The sequence below is a fragment of the Lycium barbarum genome, chromosome 5 (assembly GCF_019175385.1).
Source record: "Lycium barbarum isolate Lr01 chromosome 5, ASM1917538v2, whole genome shotgun sequence".
In the NCBI taxonomy this organism is placed as follows: domain Eukaryota; kingdom Viridiplantae; phylum Streptophyta; class Magnoliopsida; order Solanales; family Solanaceae; genus Lycium; species Lycium barbarum.
The window spans coordinates 40,445,439-40,457,441 of record NC_083341.1 but is presented as its reverse complement, the minus strand read 5'-3'; positions in this window follow the sequence as shown (position 1 = coordinate 40,457,441).

Genomic DNA, 12,003 nt, shown 5'->3' with positions numbered 1-12,003 from the left:
TACCTGCTGTAGTCTGAGCAGTATGTGATGTCGAGCGTGCTGAAGAAGAACCCGCTGCTGAACTTGTAGGCTGAGTCCCAGCTCTATCTCTCGCTAAGGGGCAATCTCTCATCATGTGACCAACTTGCCCGCAAGCATAACAAGCATCCGAACCCTGACGACACTGTCCGGAATGTAGTTTGCCACACTGGCTACACCGCGGCACTGGAGGTCTCCTCTGGCTAAAGTCTCCCCTGGACTGCGAATCTGAGGCCCTCGAACTCTGCCCCTGGCCTGACTGAGTAGAACGATCAACCCTCCTATCTGAGAATCTAGGAGGTGCACTAGTCACTGACTGACCTGAGTGCCTAGAATATGTCTGCCTCAGTCCCCCTCGGTACTCACTGCTCTCCCCCATAGATCTAGCCCTCTTACCTTGTCTTCTGTCACCCTCATGATCACTTATCTGCTGTCGTTGTCGTTCCTCGAGGTTCTGAGCATGGGCCTGTATCTGGGAAATATCCATCCCGTCTTGCAAAGAGGCTGTCAGGCAATCTATGAACAAGTGTGGTCCTAAACCACTCACAAATCTATAGACTCGGTCCCCCATGTCAGCCACCATAGTCGGAGCATACCGGGCCAATGAGTTGAATTACATACTATACTCTCGGGCACTCATGCTTCCTTGTTTCAAATTCAAGAACCTGTCTGCTCGAGCTCAGCGGACTTCAGGTGGCAAGTAGTGATGAATAAAGGCATCTACAAACTCTTGCCACACATAAGGTGGTGCATTCTCCCCTCTTGTTATCACCCAATTCTTATACCATAGTACCGCCACGTCACGATGTCTATATGAGGCCAACTCTACAGATTCAGTCTCAGAAGCATGCATAAGTGTTAACGTCCTCAGCATTTCATCGATAAAACCTTGTGGGTCCTCATCCGGCTTCGACCCAAAAAATTCTGGAGGGTTTAGGGTAAGGAAATCCCGGGCTCTTGTACTAGTTGAACGATCACTTGGGCCCGCATTCTATCGTTGTGCCTGAGCGGAAACCAACTGCGTCAATAAGTATATAGCCTCAGACACTTGTTGACCCGAAGCACCCGGTGGAGGAATCAGAGTTGAGGCTCCTCCCTACTCTTCTACATTGGGCACGGCCTCACTTTGCGATTCACTTTCCTCTACCCCCGCCGGAGGCTCCCTTTCTGCCCGCTTCTTCGTTGTAGCTTTACCTTTCTGGGCAGCTGTAGCTTTTCCTTTCGGCGGCATTTTTCTGAAACCATAACGCACTTTTAGGAATGATATAATCCTAGACATGGCTGTATCGCACGATTCATGAGAAGAAGGATGGTCATTTTCCTAAATGCCCTGTAGCCTCTTGTTTATTAGCGTGGCGCGCAACACACCATAAACAAGGCTCTACTAGACACGGCTCGTAGACACTTCCTAGGGCGAACTGCTCTGATACCACTTCTGTCACGACCCAACTAGGGACCACGATGGGTACCCGGAGCTAGTTACCGAGCACCGCTCATTCTACTGCTTATCTTGCTCATTTAATACTCTTTTATCAATTTTTCATACCAATTGTAGGAAAATCATATTTAATCAAAACATAAATACATTATATACATTTGCCTCTCGACCATCAAAATAATTTACATACATATGAAAATATCTTGTGACACCATCTAACCCACACTGCGTATCTACGAGCCTCTACTAACATAATGAATACATGGACGGAACAAGAATCCGTCATGCCCAAAATATGCATATATGAATTGTACATCAAAAGAATAGCCATAAGCACATCCGAACAATGGAGTGTTATCTAACAGCTGACAGTTACTGAGGACCTGGGCCAAGCTCTCCTCCCTGTCTACCTGTGGGCATGAACACAGCGTCCGACGAAAGCACGTCAGTACGAATATTGTACCGAGTATGACAGGCGTACATAATGAAAGGAAACATCAGTAATATGAGGATAACATCAATATGAGACAACTGAATCTGACTGATAATCATACATGAAGTAATGCATGTTGTTTTACTCATTATCATAACATGTATGCATCATATGCAAGCTACCCGTCCATGTCGGAACGGTGTGATAATCAATAATATTAGCCCGCGTCCAGGCCTCCCACGTCCGGGGTACCATCTCATGCCGCCCACTCGTGGTGTCTGCCCACGCCCGTAGGTCGTGGTGTATCCGTATCGCCGCCCGCCGAAGCGGTGTCTGCACGGCCAACTAGGCCCGGTGTGTAATGCTCATGACATGCTCAATATAAATGCTCATAGTAATATTCTTATCATAAAATACTTATCTTACCATAATGCGTATATAAGACTCATGATCAACTTTACTCTATCGGGGTGACGTAAGGTCGTGATCCCCCGATTACATTATGGAACCATCATGGACATTCCACCTCACCTTGAAAGGACTATTACATAAGGTGAGGGTAGGCAAGGAATAACTTCATCATCATTCTAATGTCATTATATCGCATAACTCATCTCATATAGACATTCGTAGGCATAAGCTTTTAACTTCTTAGAATGTAAGAACTCATGAAAGGAATAGGGATTCAAACTAAAAGATTCATGCCATTAGAAAGAAGGACTAGCCTCACATACCTTGGTTTCTTAGCTAAGATATTGCTCACTTGTTCTCCGTCGACATCACGTCGTTACCTTCATAAGAGAATTCGTATCAACATTAGTGAGCTAACTATAAGAACGCGTCGCTAATTCTAGGAGAAGTCGGACAACGCTTCCTTCGCTCATACTACTTTTCTCTCGTTCTATATCAACTCCCAATATTCATAATATTATTCGCAATATCATGATCGACAATCGTCATTTACGTTCATTTGGCAAAATCCAACATTTTCCTCCAATTTTCCCTTATTTCTACTTGTAGCTCATCCTTGCGTTTTCATGCATTTAATGCTTGTTTCATGATATAAACATCATTTATAACGTATTAGTACTCACAACACTTTAATATTCATAGTCCAATTCCACTATCATTCATTTATGTCACTATTCACTCAATAATGACCCATTTCTATGTTCTTCTACACTTCAAGTGCCTAAGCTTTCCAATACTTCAAACAACATCGAATAATCATGAAACTTACCTTGGATGATGGTTGAACAATCCTCAAGTTGAAATACATCAATTAGCCAAAACCCTAGTTCCACCTTCTTGGGAATTTCTTGACTTAGAGGATCCTTTGATGTGTTCTTACACATATTTTTATGAATTTGGTTTTGATAATCTTGATATCTCCTTTGATACTCTTGAATTCTTGTGGAGGAAATATTTGGAGGGTTCTAGAAGTCTCTTGAGTTGGTTGAATGAAGAATGAGTTGAAATGAGGCTTAGGTCCCCTTTAAAAATCACAAATCTGATTTTTAATGAATTCTTGTCGGGATGAACAGTGGTCATAAACCACCATATACGGACCGTATTTTGATTTACGGTCCGTCCACTGTGGTCGTTTTTAAGCATTCCAAAAACAGAAAGTTTGGCTGGGGATTATGGCGATTTACGACTGAGGTTTACGGTCCGTAAACCAGTTTACGGGCCGTCCTCCAAGTTGTGTTTAACCATTTCAAAGACAGAAGGTTTTGGCTGATGGACATGGTAGTTTACGACCTGGTTTACGGTCCGTAAACCAGTTTACGGACCGTAAACTGGGTCGTATTTAACCATATTCAACATTTACAGAAAGTTGAGATTTTTGACAAGCTGGAGGACGACTACACTATACGGTCCGTAAATCACTTTACGGGCCGTATAGTGCCATATACGACCACAGGGTTGAAATTTTTTTCGCGACTTTCTTATTTCTAAAAATTCTTAATTAGCCATTCCCGACTTAATAAAACATCATTCAGTTAATTTTCATCATTCCACTCATCATACAAGTACGGAGAAATTTCCGAGGTGTAACACATAAGACTAGCTTGACTCCTAGTACTGCCATGACCAACCTATGGACCATGGGGGGCATTCCTACCTTGAGGGTATATTGGCCTTCCTTAAATCTCACAATTTTATGAAAAGGTTGGAAATAGAACTGTCACGACACTAATTACTGATCGTGTGGGCACCTACCTTATTGTCACTAGTAGGCGAACCCTTACCCATTAACCCATTAATCATTATCCAATTTCAACTTCTTTAATCATTTATTGACCGATAATACATAAGTGAACAAATAAAGAGTCTAACCAAGTTATCATTAATAAATAATACAAGGGAAGGAGTCTTAACTATTACACCCTCAAAATCTGAATGTCTTCGTACAAGGACTCTAACCAACAATATCTAGAGAATGAAATATATGTCAATTATAATAATAAATAATGTCTGGAATTTGAAGTGGACATTTGGAAAGAGACATCTTTAGGTGGGATGGCATAGGTAGAAGCTCACCCTCAGATCTGATCGACCAAACTAGCTTCAAGCTAGAGATGTAGTCTGGATGAAATCTCCAGAACACAATATGCACTTAAAAAGGCTGAAGCTAGGTAATATCAGTACAAACACTAAGTACCCGTAAGCATCACAGGCCGAGTAAGATTAATTCACATATATAAGTATAAAATCAACAGGATAAACAAATAGGCACTTAATACTCAAATCCAAGTCACAAAATATCCCATAACAGGGTCACAACCTAAGATGAAGCTTCTAAACCACAAGTCTATCAAGTTTCAATAATCTCACCTGATAATCACAAGTCCAAGTTCCGTCCCTAGGTAGAGTCACAGACCCACAATTTAACCCAGTCAATGGTCATATTGATATTACAATAGGCATTCAACATCCATATCAAAATTAGAACCAACCGAGCATATAATAATGCAGAATAAAATGTATTGATGTGCAATGCAAAATATGATAATGTGCAATGCAATGCACTGGCCAATCACTCGAACTGTAAATACATTCTAACTCATTACATTTGCACAGTAGTCAGGACCTGCAAGGGACCCATGGTGTCCATGTAACACTCATTCCGGAATACTACTCAGACCCGAGCCAGAAATCCTCCGCTTTGAAAAGAACGTCGGACGCGGTCCACATTAATGTATCACTCATTTTTGGAATGAACCTTATACAACGAGCTCATAATCTAGGTCACATCCTCACCCCCGATCAAATGTTCCTTTTCATATGTATAGTAACACTATCACACCACTCTCAATGATCAATTCATCAAGTACTATATATCAAATAGTATCACAAATTCAACAAGAAGATTATATTAACTTCTTAACCGATTTCACATCACAAAGTATGCCTCAACGTATTCCAGTTCATTAGTATGTATAGACTATGAACAATTAGTAATATCATTGTCAAACACAAGGCATCATGCCAAAAGTCTTTTATGAATCGTTTCCCAACCATTTCCACCATGTATGAGTGTATGAATGCATACATGAGTGTAAACAAGCTAAATCAATGCAAACCAATAAAACAACAGTGAAGGTACAAGTCACAAAGCCACAAGTCATATCAAGACTTGGATCAACTCAGTCATGAAATGAATCATACAAATCGTCTCAACTAAAATAATAGTCTATGTCCCTCTTTACTTCCATATGTAAGAAGTACCCCTCACACCTGAGTCTTGTATCACCAAGAAGCTCCACTTTTCAATATATTATCATCAACAGTAAATCATACATCAAGTTTTCATCTACGTACTGTCATATGTTTATTTCATAGTTCAAGTCTAAACTCATTAACCTTCCTTTCACCAAAGATGTCTTTCACAATAAGAGAGAATCGAGTTGTCACGACCCAACCCCATGGGCCATGACTAGTGCCCGAGCTGGACACACATATACGTACCTATTAGATATAGCCAAATTGAAACTATGAACAATATGGAAACTTGCAAAAGAACTACGAAGGTTCATAACGTCATCATATATATATGTCCAGATAACTGTCTCCTGAGGAGTCACAACTGATCAAATCATAAAATGATACGCAAGCCGACAAGGCTACCACTACATACGAACATATCCATAACACATCGTATAAACACACCTGAATAAACTTATACACAACCCACACACATGTCTACAGACCTCTAAGAGTACTAACAGTGAAATATGACGGGACAGGGCCCCGTCGTACCCCTGGACAACCATATATAAACACATCAGAAGATCTGTACCAAAAGTCTAGGCCCCGGAACAACGAAGCTCTCCAAGACAGCTGACTGGAAATCCTAAGCTGGGGGATCACCGAATCGAGCGTTTGTACCTGCGGGCATGAAACGTAGCCCCCCGAAGAAAGGGGGTCAGTACGGAATATGTACTGAGTATATGAAGCATAAGAACATCAAGTACAGATGAATCATGAAAACCAGTCTCAATAATTGAAGCATCTGTGGCTAACATCCGAGAATATCTGTGTAACTCTATATGACTAAAACTGACTCTACGGCATATGTTACGCATAGATTATAATATAACTGATAGTGTTGTGGAATGTACAGCCCGATCCATATATAATATAATAGTGCCGAGGAACGTACAGTCCGATCCATATATAATATAATATGTTAGTGCCGAGGAATGTACGGCCCGATCCATAAATATAATATGTTAGTGCCGAGGAACGTACGGCCCGATCGATAAATATAATATGTTAGTGCCGAGGAACGTACGGCCCGATACATAAATATAATATGTTAGTGCCGAGGAACGTACGGCCCGATCCATATATAATATAATATGTTAGTGCCGAGGAACGTACGACCCGATCCATATATAATATAATATGTTAGTGCCAAGGAACGTACTGCCCAATCCATATATAATATAATATATACTAATGCATGTAAAACTCGGAAAATGATACTCTGAACCCCTCTGGTGACATAAGAAGCTAATATGAAAAGTCTCTGGAAGTTATGGACATAAAACATAGGAGGCCAACGATACAAATATCTCTACACTCTCTAAGAACAGAGTCTTTGGAACTTGCTTGCTCACTGTGTTTGTTCATATGATAAGGATCATGCCAAAAAGAAAGAAAGGATAACTTTACATACCTTTAACGCTTATTTCAATGTCCAACGTCTACTTCTCGAGCTCGCAGGTCTAAAATTAAGATAACTCAGCCACAGTTAGATCATCCACATCACTTACTAACCAATCCAAGTAAGAATGAAACTTAACGAAATACTGGCAGCATTTCCCCTGAAAACTTAACAATCCTCGAGATTCCAATTTAGCCAAACATCAATCAAAATACCAACAATAACAACACCAACAATTTCATATCAAAATAGAATTAAATTCATTCTTAAATCACTTCCAACACAGCCCAATATACATTTGTATACCAACGGTTGTATACACTTCTTTATTTTCATATATCTATAGTATAACAACAACCACAACAACAAAAACTACAGCCAATCCCACTATATTCCAGCCCACAAAACAATACATAACAACCACCAAACAGCCCCAAAATATTGTCACAAAACAGCCACGAAAATCATATAAAAACAGCCCGGTATACGCTTTGTATATGATATCTTCATACACTTTATTCTCCCAAATTCAAGAACAGTAACTTGTCAACAACATCAACAATTATTATACATCATAACTCAGCTAATTCCATCCATTTAATCCAATTAAAACAGCCCCCGATCCATAAATCTCAACAAAACAACAAACGAGTTTATAACGCTATTTTCTCCGTTCTAATCCGTTAAACCTCTAAATAAACACTCTAATAACATAAAAGGAATCTTATACATACCTTAGCAGCAGCTCAACCACGAAAATATCCTCCCCCAGGATCAATATTTAGCTTAAAATGACGATGATAACTCGTACTACACTTTATCCTTCACGAGCCTCGGGTTTCGGGGCCTCGAACTTGATCGATTCTCTACTTTGTCTCTCTAACTCTCCTCTCTCTTTCTCCCTCTCAAATATTCTGGATTTTTCTAGTGTAAAAATAAGGCTAAAGGCTGAAAATTTCCCTTAAATAGCAAGGGAAATGGGCTAACCCGACTTGGAATCGGGTTGGGCCCATTTCACTGCCCAGCTTGACCTTTCTGCCTTAAAACGTCTATAACTCTTTATCCCGATGTCACATACAGGTCCACGAGCTATGGTTGGAAAGCTAATTCAATTATCTACAACTTTAATATTAGGATATTTCCCAAATTCCCAAATAATGATGAGGTTATGGCCTCCCGAAGTCAGATCACCCGAAAACGTAACTTAAAAACATCTTTTTGGAGGGCTTACACTTGGATTTGGCTCAAGGGTCCTTCTTGAGTTGTGTTTAACTTCACATATATTGTCCATATAACTTATCATATGTCCTTTATAAAAATCCCATCATGTGGGCCCTACCTCAGCTTACGGTTACGAGGGCTATATATCTTTTAACATATTATTCCAATCATATTGTTCGAATTCCAAATATCATACTCATGCTACTACAGTAGAATTTCATTCTTTATACTTGTGATATTTGCTCCTCCTCAAGCTCACATTAAGCCGTCTGTAGCCTTAGTAACACAAAATTTTCTGGGGTGTAACATCCTTCCCCCCTTTGGAACATTCGTCCTCGAATGTTAAACTAATTCTGCACTTCCAATACTTCCTTAAATGTTCTTTTACTGAATTATGCCCTGCACGTGCCTCCTTCATTGGCCGATCCCTTTATTTTATTATAACGCATTACAGATCTCTAAGTAACCATTCCCATAATATTTGTTCTTGCTCTTGCCTTTCGAGGTGATAATTCCACGCCGTTGTCTTTACTTTCTTTTTCATTTCGCAGTTGGTTGACGATTGTATTACGAGCTCTTCCGCTGAAATCTTACTCTATCTTGGTGCACGTAGTCTTAACTCAACTCTTTCTTCTTCTATAGTTACTCCTTTAAGATGATGTATCGTTCACTTCACTTTATCTTCTAATCTTTAAATAAGACCTTGTAACGCGCAGACATCCCTCATTGATTCATTAGACTTTACAATCCTTGGAGTATTTCATACCTCCTATAACTTGTAGACCCTTCACAGATTCTACGAATAAAACGACATTTCCCAGGTTGTAACATTATTTTACTCCAATAACCTTGCTTTGCTCTACTGTTACAGTTCATATTCTGGAAGCTTCAGCATCATGTGTCATTTTTCGACTTTCTTATTAAATGATTTTAACTGTCACTTTGCTTTTAGCTCTTAATCTCGATCTTTTGAGTTGGCTATCAAGTAGCGCTGGAGTTCCCTCATATGATAACCTTATCTAGCTGCTCTGTTGTCTGTCTATTATTAACTGGTATAATTCTGAAAGAATTTTTGATTTGACATATAAATTCACTGTCATCCAGTAACCAGCTTGCTCTGATCATCTCTCCTAAACCATTTCACAATTTCCCTTAACCCAACTTGTAACACTTTAGGCATATCATCTCGTGTTGTTTCTTTACCTTTAATTCAAACTCTTCTACTGCCTCTTTACTCAGATTTTGCTCTTAGTTTTTCTGTCAAACATACTTTGCAATCTTTAAAAGAATGTACGAAGGTGCTCAAATACCTTAGCGTCGTTTCACTAGTCCTTATGCTTTACCTTGCATCCTCCTCTTGTATCTTTCAATTGGTATCGGGGCTCAACTATGGTCATGTCCTATTTGCCCTCGGCACTAATTCTATCTCAGTAATTTGGCTCAAACCATCTTACACCTTACCTTAATGTAACCAAAATATCATTACCGCATTGCTATTACTGAATCCTTACTCTTCTTATCAAGTACTCACTTGGTCTCATCCTTAGTATACAAATATTGGTAGGCTGCATAACTATTCTTGTACAACTTATATAAAATATATCCAATCTTAGTCATAGCCTTTCCTTCTCCTGGATCATTATACTCTACTTAATTCATCCATACTAAAACGCGCTCGTAGCCTATATTGACATTCTTCTTTCCTTTCCCTTATTCACCATTTGATTTTTCTTTTATTCTACTATAGGAGATTCTCTATCCCTTCTCCTTACTACTTATAAGTCGCAATATCATTAGTGAACAACTCTATTGCCAACATCTTAGTCTTTAACCCAGTATAGCGTAGCTATCCTTTATAATATCTCTTAAGTTACTCGTTACCATTATCTTATCATACTATTTCTTTTTACAAGTACCCACTTCCTAATGTCATATCATATAAGATCTTTACAAATGATCCTCGGTCTTGTCTCAAATACCATCCTGACTTCTATCCGTTTATTGCTGGCCTTCAGATCTTACTAACTTGTTTTAGCAAGGGATCTCACTTGAAGTTTAAGCATCCATATCAAATATATTGTAGCGTCAATCATTTCCATCTTACACTTACTTTGCTCTCACCAGCTTCTCCCCTTTGGGGTTGTACTTATACTATTATTTGTTTATATTCTGCTTTATGTCCCTATTTCCAATCTCAAATTCATTTGATCCCAACTGTGCCATATCTGTGTCCTTCCTTTATAATCTATAACTTTGATTATTCGTGTACGAAATCTTAACAAAATCTCGAAGCGATGAGAACTATTCTATGTATAGTACAAAATCCCATCTAATCATTTGTACTCAAGTAATACAACCCATGTAGCAGCTCGTCCAAGGCCACATTCCACTTACTCCAACCAGTAATTAATTAGTACTTATAGTCATTCCAAATTCTCAATTAGATAGCACTTATTTTCCGATGATAAGTGTCCAAAGTTCTTGTAATATTATCTTTATCCCAACCTATATTATCTGTTTCCTTTGATAAATTTACAACACATTATTTGTTCCTCATGCCTACAGTCTTTGTCCTTTAAGGATTTCACTATTTCCGAGGTGAAATCATATACGCAGTACTCCTTTGTGCCTTATGCTCTTTTACCCTTGTTGTGTACCCAACACTGGCTTCTAACTTACTCAAAATCATATCAAGTTCGTCTTAATCATGGTATTATCTTATCACCTTGTTGTCGTATTACACCTTTAAGTTCATAGCTATATATTTCGCTTTTGTTCTATACTCGTACTCAATTAATCACGTCTATCTTAGGTGTTTCCTTTTTGAATTCTCTTACCATTTCTCCAGTCTATGTCCTTCTTTTATTCTGTACACGAGAAATCTTGTGCTACCTCTGTACCCTTCGGAAAACACTACTTCTGCATAATCCATTCCGTATTCTGTTCATCCCTATTTGTTCTTATCATGCCAGTCATTTTTTGGCACTTATTCTGCTTCATTGCTCATCTTTCTGTAGTTTGGTCTTTCAAAATTCTGTCACTTATATTACTCATGTTCTCGGCTATACATGCCGTAACTTATTACTGCACTGTTATCTCGCTCGCTTCCTTCTTATTTCCTTCTTATAATTACCTTCTTCCTTTCTTGTGCTCGCTTTCATTTCCGTTATCGCATAATCTTTATTCTAAACTTTTCCTATAGAACTTTATAAGTCTTTCTCATCCGTTCTATACTTTGCCCTTCCATTTCACATTTGCCCTTCCACTTTAGTCGCATATATCACATCATCTTTTTTAGTCATTTCCTCACTAGGCTTTACTCATTTTTATAACAATCCTTATTATATTCGCGTAATATCCTGTTCATAATCAATCCTATAGCGTAACACTTCTTAACCTTTTACCCTTTCTGGTCAATCTTATCCTTAATACCTCACCATCTGTCTTATCAATACATTCATATTCGTCACAATTCTTCTTCCTCTGTATTCTTGTCTCAATCATACTATTACTTCTCCCAACTATAAACTCGTCATAACTTATTCCTACTTATCAGTTCACTCGATAGCTCAATATTACACTCTATTAAGATTTGTCAATCTTTTCTAAATCATCTCTTAGTATCACAATCCCTTCCAAATTATCCTAGCATTCCTTTCTACCATATTGACATCGACTCATAATTACTATTACCACCAATTCAACGGTTAATTATTTCTC